Here is a 14118-nt window from a genome sequence, read left to right on the forward strand (position 1 = left end):
TGGCATGCCTTCCCTCGGCGTTCTCTGAACGTTTAAAAGGTGCCCCTCAATTTAAATTTCCCAGCTTGGGAAAGATTGAGGCGGGAATTCCCGAATTATGTTTTTTTTTTTTTTGGGGGGGTGGCACATCCCTGCCGCGCTCAGGGGTTACTCCTAGCTCTGCACTCTGGAACCTCTCCTGGCAGGCACGGGAGGGGGGACCATATGGGATGCCGGGATTCGATCTACCGTCCGTCCTGGATTAGCTGCATGCAAGGCAAACGTCCTACCGCTATGTTATTGCTCCGGCCCCCTAGGATAGCAGTTTATTTTAAAATATTCTTAAATTTTTGGCCATACCCAGACGTGCTCAGGGTTTATGTGATTCTGGCTCTTCAGGAATCACTTCTTGGCAGTGCAAGGGAGACTATACAGGACGATGTAATTTTTCTCTTTTTGCATTGCTGGTATTCATCTAAGTGTTTTACACATGTGCTCTATTGCTGAGCTATATTTAAACTTTATTAATAATTTTCACACTGTTGGGTTGGACAGCAGCATAAAGAATCGGAACACATACTTCACAAGTAGATTCCAGGTTGGATCTGAAGCACCAGGGACATCCCCATCACCCAGTGCAGTGAGTGCAGATTCAGGCTCTTCCAGTTATCATGCAAAGTTGAAAGCAAGGGACAGGAGAGCAAATGGCTGACTTTGAGGAAACCAAAAAATAGGGAGAGCAAGGCAGGGAAGCTTCCAGACTGCTTCACTTGAGATTAGAAAACTAGGTGCTGGAGAGATAGGATAGGGTACTTGACTGGCAATTTGCTGTGACACAGGATTTTGTGATCTCTGGTACCCCACCCTGAGCCCTGCCAGAAGTGATCCCTGAACATAGATGCATCCTTCCAAAACAACGCACAAAGGATTAGCTACTAAACTAAGCCAGGCCCGCCCTGAGTCTTACATCAGTATTTAAATGTCCTGCCTTCAGAGACTAAACAAGAGCTTCTGATTGGCTGTCGGTCCACTGTAGGGTAATTAAGGCTGAAGTGTTTCCAAAAAGTAAATAAAACATATTCAAATTTTACTTTAAAACTACACGAAAAGAAAATGGATAGGTGCATTTAAGTGATATTTCTGAGAATAACCTAAAAGATTAGGATTGTAAGGACATGTTGGAGAAAATATCACCATTAGTAAAATGTGAGTGGCTGCTATTGGCCCAGGAGCGACAGCACTGTGTTAGCTAAGACTATACTTTCAGGGATCATTTCTATAGTATGTTACTAGGGAAGTTTCTCTGATCGTGTAGAGCACCCGAACCCACGAGGAGGAGTCAGAGCGTCCTCTCCTGAGCGTGAAGCCGGCTCTAGGTGTCGCTTCTGCGGTTGCCTTTTGCCATTGATGATCGTTCTCCCTTTCCTCCGGATAGGGCAGAGGGAGAGGATGCAGTCTGAGTGGTTCGGCTAACAGTACATGGCAGTACCTCGCTATGTCTATAATTCTAGTTCAAAGTAAGCTGAGGTCACATATAATATCTTGTATCTCTGCAATTCATCAGCCTGGAGACTTTGGAAATTTACTGTTTTGGCTAATATTTTTTTGGGGTACTAGGGGTTTAACGGTGTTTTCTGATACTACTTTCTTTTTTTTTTTCTTTTTTTCTTTTTTGGTTTTTGGGTCACACCCGGCAGTGCTCAGGGGTCACTCCTGGCTGTCTGCTCAGAAATAGCTCCTGGCAGGCACGGGGGACCATATGGGACACCGGGATTCGAACCAACCACCTTTGGTCCTGGATAGGCTGCTTGCAAGGCAAACGCCGCTGTGCTATCTCTCCGGGCCCGATACTACTTTCTTTTATAACTTTAGAATTTAGAGTCAAACCTTCGCCGTTTCATTCTTGAAGGCTGGGCCATACCGGATAGCGCTGAGGTTTTTTTCCTTTGTTTTTTTTTTTTTTTTTTTTTTTTTTTTTTTTTGGGGGGGGGGGGTCACACCTGGCACCGCTCAGGGGTACTCCTGGTTTCACGTTCAGAAATTGTTCCTGGCAGCTTCAGGGAATCATATGGAATGCCGGGATTCGAATCTCCAGCCTTATGCATACAAGGCAAACACCCCACCTCTATGCTATCTCCAGGCCCCAAAACTCTTTTCTGAGAAAAATAAAATTTACATCCTGGAATAAAATTTACATCTCTGGAAGCGGTAGAGGGAGAGGATGCAGTCTGAGTGGTTCGGAGCAATAGTATATTGCGACTTTTCTTCCTTTTGTTTTTATACATTTAATTTCTTGTCTCTTGAGTTTCACCTAGTGGTTCTCAGAAGTCATTTCTGGCAATCTTGAAGAACAGTATGGGGTACTGGAGTTGAACCCAGGCTTATTAATCTATCACCCTACTGCTATGGTGTCAATCTGGCACAAACCTCCTCTGTTGTATGAGGTTTTGATTAGACCTTGGGGCATTTAGAGATGCCAGATATTAGTAGGTTTGGCCATCTGTAAGAAAAGTGGCAATAGCTGCTCTGATATTTTCCCCCCTTGGTATAATGTTGGTTACGTGGTGGTAGATATGTGGGGTTCATAAGGATTTTTTTTTTTTGGAGGGGAGCCTACAGCTGTTTATTCAAAGTCTGGTATAAACCAAAAAATATGGAACGCTTCACGAATTTGCGTGTCATCCTTGCGCAAGGGCCATGCTAATCTTCTCTGTATCATTCCAATTTTAATATATGTGCTGCCAAAGCAAGCACGGTTCATAAGGATCTAATTAAAAGGGTTAAGTAGCCTGAGTGAAGATGTAAAGAATAAAGCATGAGAAATTGTTATGTCCTAATAAACTCATAAATTGAGGGATTTCCAAAGGATGGTCAGGAGACTCCTAGAGTCTCCTGGATAAGTCATTTATCCAAACTGATAAGTAACTCCAAATGATGGTCAGGAGAGGTAGGACGACAGGTGAGATGCTCGGAACTAAAGAAAATGGGGGAGATATTTTGCCTAAACATTTCTTTGCATGTGTGAGGTTTTGAGTTTGATTCTCAGTACTTTTAAGAAATAACTAAAAAGGGGCCAGGAAGGTGGCGCTAGAGGTAAGGTGTCTGCCTTGCAAGGGCTAGCCAAGAAAGGACTGCGGTTTGATCCCCCAGCGTCCCATATGGTCCCCCCAAGCCAGGGGCGATTTCTGAGTGCTTAGCCAGGAGTAACCCCTGAGCGTCAAACGGGTGTGGCCAAAACAAAACAAAAAGAAATGACTAAAAAGGGGCCGGAGAGATAGCATGGAGGGTAAGGCATTTGTCTTTCATGCAGAACGTCATCGGTTCAAATCCCGGCACTAAAAAGAAGGAATGACAATTCTGTTTAGCAAGTAAGGAAAAAGTTTCTCCTTTCTAATATTGAAACTCTGGGATTGCTTGCTGGTCTTCAAAACACCTTGCCAGATTGCAGTTTTAAGGCTTTTTATTCCCAGCTAGCTGTTTATCATGTAGTTTCTCCTGAATTTCACAAACCTTATGTGTCTGCAGTGGATAAACTTTCCAGTGAGCCTTTTATTGTCCTCTTGAAAAATTAGTATTAGGGAAGCACTCTCAAGTTGACACCTACTTCTATTATTTTATTAGTTATGAGTTCTCTTTTTTTTATTAATATTCTCTAATTTGGGGTGGGGGAGGTTACACCCGGCTGTGCTCAGGGGTTACTGCTGGCTCTATGCTCAGAAGTCACTCCTGGCAGGCTCAGGGAACCATATGGGATGCCGGAATTTGAACCGGTGTCCGTCCTGTGTTGGTTGTGTGCAAGGCAAACACCCTACCTACGGTTCTGCTATCTCTCCGGCCCCCTTTTCTAATTTTTTAATGTATGGCTACAAACATGTTTATAGCTGGGTTTCAGTCATAAAAAGTACATCACCAGTGCAATCTTCCCGATACCAATGTGCCTCACATCTGCCTCCTCCCAGTGGTAAGCTTTATATCATGGGCTGATCTTTCTGGCCCTCATATCTTTAGTCTGGGTATTATTACCATACTGTCTTTTATTTTGCTTAAATCCCAGAAATAAATGAGACTACTATGCTTCTATCTCACTCCCCCATTTCACTCAACATAATAGTTTTCATATCCATTATGTATAGAAAAATTTTATGACTTCATTTCTCATAATATTCTTTTTTTTGGGGGGGGGCACAGCCGGCGGTGCTCAGTGGTTACTCCTGGCTATCTGCTCAGAAATAGCTCCTGGCAGGCACTGGGGACTATATGGGACGCTGGGATTGGAACCAACCACCTTAGGTCTTAGGTTGGCTGCTTGCAAGGCAAATGCCACTGTGCTATCTCTCCGGCCCCCATTTCTCATAGCATTCTAATGTATATATGTACCAGTTTCTTTGGCCACTCATTTGTTGCCGGGCATCTGGGTTGTTTCCAGCTTCTGGCTATTGTAAATAGTGCTGGAGTGAATATAGGTGTGCAGAGGACATTTTTGTATTGTGTTTTTGTGTTCCTAGGGTAAATCCCTAGAAGTGGTATAGCTGGATCATAGGGGAGCTCAATTTTCATTTTTTTGAGGAGTCTCCATATTGTTTTCCAGAAAGGCTGGACTAGATGGCATTCCCACCAACAGTGAATGAGAGTTCCTTTTTTCTCACATCCCTTCCAGCACTGATTGTTCTTATTCTTTGTGATGTGTGCCAGTCTCACATGGTACCGCATTGTTTTGATTTGCATCTCCCTGATGATTAGTGATGTGGAACATTTTTTTCATGTACTCTTTGAGGAAGTGTCTGTTCATTTCTTCTCCATTTTTTGATGGGGTTAGATGTTTTTCTCTTGTTCTGTCAGTACCTTGATATTTTAGTCAATTAGCCCCTATCTCTTGGGTACTTATGTGTTCTTTACCTTAGTCATTTTTGTTGTTGTTGTTGTTGATTTGTTTTGGGGTCACACCCGGTATCTCTCAGGGGTTACTTCTGGCTCTGCAGTCATGCAGGACTACATGGGATGCCAGGATTCGAACCACTGTCAGTCCTGGATCGGCTGCGTGCAAGGCAAATGCTCTGCCGCTGTGCTATCTCTCCTGCCCCAACTTTACCTGAGTCTTAACTGAGGTCCTTAACATCAGTCTATCTCTCCAGCAAAGTAGGTAGTTGTAATAGTATTAACCTCACCCACGTGGGCTTCTGCTTATTTTATGACCACACCTGGCATGCACAGGGCTCACCCCTGGCAGGGCTGAGGGACCATCTGGGGTGTCGGAGAACAAGCCCAGGTCAGGGGCATGCAAGGGAAATGCTCTACCTGCTGTACTTTATATGTCTCCATCTCACAAAGAATTGTAAGGTTTGAATTAGAAAAAGCAAATGTGGGACTGGCAAGATAGCATGGAGGTAAGGTGTTTGCCTTCATTCAGAAGGACGGTGGTTCAAATCCCGGCATCCCATATGGTCCCCAGTGCCTGCCAGGGGTGATTTCTGAGCATAGAGCCAGGAGTAACCCCTGAGTGTTGCTAGGTGTGACCCCAAAACAAAACAAAACAAACAAAAAAGGAAATGTAGTTGTTGAATTCTCCAGTCTCTCCATTTTTCCTTAATCAGTATTTCCACTAGATTGATCCAGGCATGTTTGTCAGTTTTCTTACCAGCATGTCATCTTTGAGGCCTCACTGTTATCTCCTAGTGAAAAGTTCGAAAGTCCTAATTTAGTTACCCGGCGCAGAGAAATGAAGAGGCTTATGAGTTCCAGCAGATGCTTTGAAAAAGTGCTTTAATACTGACCAGTCAAATGGCCAGGGTCAAAGTTCCCCTAGAATAGAAAGGGGACCAAAGACCTCGTGGGTCCCTCGTCACCCCCTTATATAGGATGGGAAGTGGGAGGGGAAGAAGAGTCCTTGAGGGCTGGACTTCCGCTACGATAACACCAATGATTCGTGAGGTAGGGGTAGAGGTGGGGCCGAGGCAGTGACGACTTCCTTAAGGGTGGGGCCAAAGCCGTGACAACTTCCCTAAAGGGCGGGGCACCCACCAAGGTTGGTGGGGGGGGGCTGATTTCCCTTTTCAATCCCCACTTCTTGTACTGGAGGCTTCTAATCCTAGAAGCCAATGTGATTTTGGGGCCTTTACTTTCTGATATTACTGGTCATAATTATTTGCATGAGCTAACCCTGCATGGGCCAATGGCTACCAGAAGTAAAAAGGCTTAGGAGGGGCCCCAGTAGGAGTATTAGATAGGGGAGAATTCCATGCCATAAAGACCATAAGGGACCATTTAATAGCTTTGTATCTTGGCCAGCTACTCTTGATGGTGCTTGATTTTGTTTTACACATTTGAAATTAACTTTTGTGAGAGTTTGTTATTTCTGTTTAGCCCTGCTAGTTTTGCTTTTCCAGTTACCAATTTTCCTGCAACTTCTGAGCCCTACCAGTAGAGTGCTCAGACCTAGGAGTGCCTAAGAAATGTATGCTAGGCAGAGGGATGGGCTCTGTTCCTGGGATGATGTTAATGTTGGGGAGCACTAATGCTGGGATGCATAAGCCAAATTTTTACCACATATTTATATCCGTTTCGGAGGTAAATACCCTGGGCTAGAGGGATCAGGCAGGACTTTTGAGCACTGAGTACCTTCTACCTGACCCAGGTTTACAGATTTGGTGCTGTTATGAATAGCAAACAGAAGATTTAAAGCTAAACGGGATTACCTTTTGACATAAGTACAGCTAGAAGAAGCAAAGGTTAGATTACCTAGTGAGACAGGGACAGCCAGAGGCCAATTTCCCCCACCCCCAAGAGGGAGTTAAAGGCTGAGGTTTTGCTTTACACACCCATTCCGGCTCCCCCAAACCAAGAGAAGCATAATTTTTGCTACCTGCTTTAACCTCTGGGATAGATAGGCATAATGTTATTCTTAGTAGTTAACTTGGCTTATTAATTTCTGCGGCCTTTATTTTCCCCTTATAGTTTTTTTTTTTCTTTGATGACCATTTTGCTTTAGAGATTTCATTACCCTAGAAGTTATTAGAGGGAACGTGGTCGAAGATCAATCTTCTGTAGCTACTTCAGGCTGACAGGGGACTGCAGTTTCAATCTCTAGATAGGGTGAAATCTTATATTTCCCTAAAGGAGCAGTTAACTGGTTTACTTTTACAGTTTTAACACCTGAAAAGGATTAGATTAATTATACAGGGGAATATTACTTAACCCACTCAGGCCTTGGAGCAGTAAATAGCACAACTTGAATGGCACAGCTGTTCTTATTGTCTGTAATGATAGCACAAATTAATTAACAGAAAACAAAGCATTATAGCATTATGAATAAACACAGTTTTGAGTTACTTCAGTTAGACTAACATTTGCATTTACAATTTATGATTTGGTTTAATACAACTACTAAGAGCATTTTTACATAAGTTACTTCAAAGAAGTGGGTTTTAAATTAGGCCCACTAGAATTTTAATTAGCTACCAAAAATGGTTTTTCTCTCCACCTTTACCTTGTACCTTACCCGGTATTTGAATAACTTGGCTTTTTTCTTTGCACATATACAGCACTGTTGGAGAAATCTCCATCTGGGGCACCCCCATTACTTACAGAGCTTTTCTGAGGATAGGTTGTGGACACTGCAGGTTTTTCACAGTCACTCAGGTTTGGCTGATGAGTTGGTCGGTTCAGCATGAGGTTCTTCTGGCTGGGCATCTCACCCTCTGCAGGAATTTTTAGAGGTGACTTGTCTGTTCCACTCCTCTCCAGGTTTGGAAGAGACTGACCTCGAATTCTCTTCTGAGCTTGAGGGAGAGAGCAGGGCCCACAGGCTGTGATAATCTTCTAGGAAAATCTTCAATTTCCTTACTCAGGCCATTTATTTCAGTTTCTCGCCGGTGCCTGCTTGTCACACCGCCTCAACTCCAATTATTCCTCTGAAAGAGGGCTTTGGGGTTCCCTTACTAATTTTTTTGATTTTCTGTTTGCATGAGGACTATTCCCCATGCAGAGAGAAAAGCCATTTGCTTGTATTCTGTGCAAAGCAACATGATGCCATGACATAAATGGTACTAAAAGGTTCTGGGAGAAGAGAAAAAGCAAATATTTCTTAAATTACTTAGATAATTTTAGAATTTTTTTCTGCAACGAAACATTTTATACATTTTTAAATAAAACCATGACCAATTTTATAAAACCTCCTGTGATACAAATATTAATGTTCTTGGTAACATATAATGAAAAATTGCAAAATAATATTTTAATTATGCTTAATTCTAAATATAGAAATTCACTTAGTTTTCTAAACAGAAAACACCAGGAATTTACGTTACACAAATTAATGTTGAAAACCAGAAAGAATGAATACTTACTACTTTTGGTAGAACATGCTTAAAAACATTTACATTTTTTTTTAACCTAGAGACATATTAATAATTATTTAGATTGATTATACACATTTTTTATTACACATTTTTAATTTTTTTTACACCACTTTCCTTTTTGCATGCAAGGCAAACGCCCTACCATTCGGCTTCTTCTTTTTTTCCTTTCTTTTTTTTTTTTTTTTTAAGCTTCGCCACTCATTCTTTTGCAGTGGTTCCGCTGCTAAAAATTTTCACGTGCACCGAAAAACAAACAAAAATAACAACAGTAATTTGCAACATTTTCTTATTAATTTTTTTTTTTTTGACTTTCAAACCATTTGCTAGATTTTTCTTTGATATGTAAATGACCTACATTCCTCAGCCAGGTGAGGCTAGGAGGACAATAGTTTGCCCTGGGGCGTGGTGAATTTCTTCACCACGTGGTGAGTTAAAAAGCATTTTTTTTTTTTTCGGCTAGAAAAAGAACGGCCAGTTGCTCTTTTTGGCCTGAACGCATGGCAGGATAGTTGGGGAATTGCAAAGTTCAGAAATTCTCCAGGAAAATTTATTCCCGATGGCCATTTGAGAAATCTGGGATTTGCAATTTCCAACACCCCCCCGCCAAGTCCCTAGCGTGGACCTTGTATGCGCCAGCTTCCTGGTTGGGTGGGGAGCGGGTTAGGCGGGTTTCGGGCGCCCTCTCGCCGCGCCGCGGGCGGCGGGGGTTGCGCGTTTTGCTGCTGGGACGACTGACGGGCGAGGGAGACGCGGGCTCACCGGCGGTCGGCCCCTTTCCCCAGGGGTCGGCCCTTGAGAGGGGGTCGGGCTTGCGTCCCGTGGTCAGACCAAAAAAAAACATAGAACACACAGACAAGAAACAGACAGACAAACAGACAGCGTGGCGCCACAAATAACCAAGCAAAATGCGTTCAAGTAATCTCTGCATTCCACAATAAATCCTAGACAGACAACTATGCCAATGACCAAGTTCTTGAGCTCCAAAAATCACAGACAGACAACCTCTTCAGCAGCTCGGAACGTCTTCCAGCTGCTCTTACTAAACCCCTGGGGTACCACCAGGGTCGTGACCTAAGCAGCCAAAGTTCGTCAACCTCTTGCCCATCTGGTATACGCATCAGATGGGGAACCACACACACCTGGAAACGCATCAGGTGGAAGATTCCTTAGTCACCCGGGGGGACTCTAACCCCCCTATGAAACAAAGTCTGCTTCTACTCGGTTTCCACATCGAGCAAAGAGCTCATAACATTTGCCAAACCACCACAAAGTCAGCTTCCCGCTGGTCACAGACACGGAGCAAAGCGCGCGCTCTCACACACACACATACACATCAGAACTCACCAGACACCTGTTCATAACTCCATGCCGGGAATGAGGACTCCTGGTGGCTCGCCAAAATGAAAAGTTCGAAAGTCCTAATTTAGTTACCCGGCGCAGAGAAATGAAGAGGCTTATGAGTTCCAGCAGATGCTTTGAAAAAGTGCTTTAATACTGACCAGTCAAATGGCCAGGGTCAAAGTTCCCCCAGAATAGAAAGGGGACCAAAGACCTCGTGGGTCCCTCGTCACCCCCTTATATAGGATGGGAAGTGGGAGGGGAAGAAGAGTCCTTGAGGGCTGGACTTCCGCTACGATAACACCAATGATTCGTGAGGTAGGGGTAGAGGTGGGGCCGAGGCAGTGACGACTTCCTTAAGGGTGGGGCCAAAGCCGTGACAACTTCCCTAAAGGGCGGGGCACCCACCAAGGTTGGTGGGGGGGGGGGCTGATTTCCCTTTTCACTAGCATATCTCAGTGAATGCTTGGACTTGAAGTAAATGCAGGTCATTGCCCAGATACCACACAGTGGCTTCAGATCTAGGCTCTAGTCTAGACCTTTATACTTCATGCTGGCTTTCCTTCACAATTAGAAATTCGACTCCAGGGCCTGGAGAGATAGTACATCAGGTAGGGTGCTTGCCTTGCATGTGATTAACTGGTTCAATCCTCCAGCATCCTATATGGTCCACCAAAATAATACAGGAGTATATAGCCAGGAGTAGTCTTGAATATCACTGGGTGTGACCCAAAACCCAAAAACCACACACACAAAATAATTCATACTCTGGGCCTAAGTGATAGAATAGGAGGTATTTGGATAATACACTTACTTGCTTTCTATGTAGTAGAACCTGGACTAAATCCTGGCACCCTGAGCATCACCAGGGCATATACTGTATAAGCACAGAAACAGGAATAGACTCTGAGTACTGGTGAGCCTCCCACCCCCCAAAAAATTCAGACTTGAGGTTCATGGATGTGGCTCAGTGATGATACAGCTTCTTACATGTGTGAGACTCCGTTCAGTCCTCAGACCTGTAAAAACAATTGTAAAAGCAATCAAGACTCCTCTAGCCTTGTCCTTTTCCTCACACTCTGCACTGTTTAGCCTTAAAATGCCTGGAGGAGGGCGGGATAGATAGCAGAACATGGAGGTGCTGTAGGTGTCTTGGAGTCCTTCATGTAGGAAAACAGGTAACACAAGCGGTCGAATATGAAATATGAAATAATGATACCACGCACAGTGTATGTGGGGTCAACACACTTCTGGCAGGAGTGCGACAAATTTAATCTTTAGGCAAGGGAGTATATAAAGGGTAAGGAGACAATCATATCATGAAAGGAATGTCCACATTTGTTTCTTTCAAAGTACAGGAACTATTAATGTACATTGATTTTAAAACGAATACACATAGTTTTAGGTGGTTTGTAACCTTAGAATAGAATAGGTTTCAGTTAGGAACCAGGGGATAAAGGAAGGCTAATTTCTTACATATCAAAGTAGTTCCTGGCCCTAAGTGTCAATGCTGATGTAAATTAAGGGATAGCAGGAATCCTGGTTTTCTCCAAATAACAAATATCCTTAACCTGAGGGAATATTTTAGCTAGGGGCTAAGATCCACTTCCTATGATCTGGTAATAGAAAGAGCTAAAAGTTATGAAAGGGGTACAGAATTATACCTAGTAAAATAGTCTAATTCTTGGGCTGGCGAGGTGGAGCTAGAGGTAAGGTGTCTGCTTTGCAAGGGCTAGCCAAGGAAAGATCGCTGTGGTTCCATCCCCTGTGTCCCATATGGTCCCCCCAAGCCAGGGGCAATTTCTGAGTGCTTAGCCAGGAGTAACCCCTGAGCATCAAATGGTTGTGGCCCAAACAAAACAAAACAAAACAAAACAAAAAAATAGCCTAATTCTCCACTGGCCAAACCTATTTGTTAGCAGGTATTCAAAGTGACAGGGAAAGTCCCTGAGGCAAAGTCATTCTGCTGTGGTGCTCAAAGGCAAGGAGAGAAGACCATTGTCTTGAAGATGTTTTGACTTGGCCTTTGGAAGTAAATAGGCTGACAGAAAGAGAGGTAGCTGGCTAGACTTTGAGTTGCAAATATACATAGCCAGTGGGGAACTTTGGCAGTCTTTGGTGCTGAAATTTCTTAAAGACTGTAGGATAACTGAGGCTGAATATCTGTAGTATTGCAAGGAAGACAAAGTCAAATAAAAGGAAAAGAGAAATATAATGTCACAGCCATGTCAGAAACATAGCCAGTAATCCACGCAGGGGTTATGATTGACTTCCACTGATGGGCCTTCTGGCTGAATTACTTCTTGGGGAAAATTAGGTACTTCACCAGGAAAGCCAATAGACACATCTGGAGTGTGCTTTCCCTTTATAATGGAGACATGCATGCTGCATACCTTGACATGGAGGGGCTTTCATGTGACCAACTTGGGTTTGATCCCTGGCATCCCATATGATCCCATGCCCACCAGGAATGATTTCTGAGAGCAGAGGCCCTAAGTGCCTCCTGGTGTGGCCCCCCCCCAAAAAAAAACAAAAGCAAAGTGCTGGAATGTGCCAACCACCTCCTTCCCAATACAAAGAATGGAGTCTATGTGTTTGTAACTGTTGTCTTAATATAAATTAAAGAGTCCTACTGTTGGTGTGGGGGTGATAGGGCCTTTCTGGGCTCAATCGGGCTCCGCAGCCCCTATGGTCTGGCAGGTATGAAGGTTGCAAGGTGAGGGTAGAGAGGTTCACAAAGCTGTCATATAAAGTTCCACGAATCAGCCAGTTTTATTTCATGGTCCTAACCACCATGTACCCCTCCTCACATAGCCTCTATACTAAGCCTTTTCCTAGTAGCTACTTCTCTACTCCTTCTGGCTCTCTCAGCCTCTATCTCCCTTTCAGCTGCTTTTTCCAGACTTCCTAACTGGCTTCCAGGCTGACTAACTCCCTTTGGTGATGTTACTACTGCTGCTTCTTTGATGATGCTTAAGTGATAATACTGAATCTGATGCTGAATCTCTGATGATGATGCCTCTCATACACTTATCTCCTTATCCCCTCTCTATCCCCCCATGCAGACTCCTCTACCGCCCATTCCAGGTGTGGGCAGTTCTGATCATTCAGGTGAGATAAATAAAAAGTTGGGGATGGGATATCCACAAGTAACCTCTAAAGAAAAGCTGTCAGGGACTGACGGTGGCGGTGGAGTGGTTGGTGGGTGGAAGGATAGGCCTGTAGCAAGCAGGGACTCCTAAAAATTAAGCAAAAAGACAAAAGAAAAGAAAAAACATGGGAGCAGGTAAGACTGAGAGCAGCTGCCCTTCACATACAATATTGCTTAGACCAGTAATCATCTGTAGAACGAAATTCTTGCCTAAATGCCTAGTTGAGTTAGTCTGTCCGGGCTAGGGATTTACACATCTGGACTTTAGTATATGGTGCTTAAATAAATTTTTAAAAAAAGAAAGAAAAAAAGAAAATCATAAGTTTTTATAGTCTTTAAGATTATCTGAATTATCTTCGTTGGTTTTTTGTTTTTTTCTTTTTTGGGGGGGTCACACCGGCGGCGCTCAGGGGTTACTCCTGGCTCTGTGCTCAGAAATTGCTCCTGGCAGGCAAGGGGGGGGGGGACCATAGGAGATGCCGGGATTCGAACCACTATCCCTACTGGATCGGCTGCTTGCAAGGCAAATGTTCTCCTACCGCTGTGCTCTCTCTCCGGCCTCATCTTCGTAGTTTTTTGGGGGGCATACTCAGGGAACTTAGAGATTACTCCCAGCTAGTCCAAGGAACCATATGGGGCGCCGGGGATCGAACCATGGTCGGCCAGGTTAAAGTCAAGCAGCCTACTATCCCTGTACCGATGTACCATCCTCCACCCTTCAGCTCACACTCTGGCCTCCAACTTTTCCTTCTAGCTTCCCGCAGAGGCTTCAACGCAGGCGCGTCCGGGCACAGCGGCGCACTTTGCTGTCGTCACGGCTGCTCGAAAATGATTGGCTCCTCGCGCTCGTATGCTAATGAGGACGGCCGGGCGGTGGCTTTGAAATTAACTAGACCACCGATGATGAAATTTACGAGACCGTTTAAGGTGTTTGGGGGCGTTCTGTCACTGAGAATGATCGATAGGAAATAGCTGTTAAATCTGTGAATCTTTAAGGGAGCAAGTAGCCGGCAAGGAAAACTCGCCGGAAGCAAAACGTGTATGCGTTGCGTACACTCCGGAAAGATGCTGGACGACAGGTTAAGACTATACTTTCAGGGATCATTTCTATAGTATGTTACTAGAGAAGTTTCTCTGATCGTGTAGAGCACCCGAACCCACGAGGAGGAATCAGAGCGTTCTCTCCTGAGCGTGAAGCCGGCTCTAGGTGTCGCTTCTGCGGCTGCCTTTTGCCATTGATGATCGTTCTCCCTTTCCTCCGGATAGGGCAGAGGGAGAGGATGCATTCTGAGTGGT

The 14118-nt window shown here is 44.2% G+C and overlaps 3 non-coding genes across 3 annotated transcripts; 2 read left to right on the plus strand and 1 right to left on the minus strand.

The window, feature by feature from the left end:
- The first annotated feature begins 1230 nt into the window (after nt 1–1230).
- Nucleotides 1231–1444, plus strand: LOC125995020 (small nucleolar RNA U3). Its single transcript, XR_007490704.1, has one exon. It is a non-coding gene; the product is annotated as a small nucleolar RNA U3 (small nucleolar RNA).
- Nucleotides 1445–2626: 1182 nt separating this feature from the next.
- LOC125996340 (U6 spliceosomal RNA) lies at nt 2627–2733 on the minus strand. Its single transcript, XR_007491252.1, has one exon. It is a non-coding gene; the product is annotated as a U6 spliceosomal RNA (small nuclear RNA).
- Nucleotides 2734–13904: 11171 nt separating this feature from the next.
- On the plus strand, nt 13905–14118 carry LOC125995013 (small nucleolar RNA U3). The gene has a single exon (XR_007490703.1). It is a non-coding gene; the product is annotated as a small nucleolar RNA U3 (small nucleolar RNA).

This window comes from Suncus etruscus, chromosome 1, assembly GCF_024139225.1.
Source record: "Suncus etruscus isolate mSunEtr1 chromosome 1, mSunEtr1.pri.cur, whole genome shotgun sequence".
Classification (NCBI taxonomy): Eukaryota; Metazoa; Chordata; class Mammalia; order Eulipotyphla; family Soricidae; genus Suncus; species Suncus etruscus.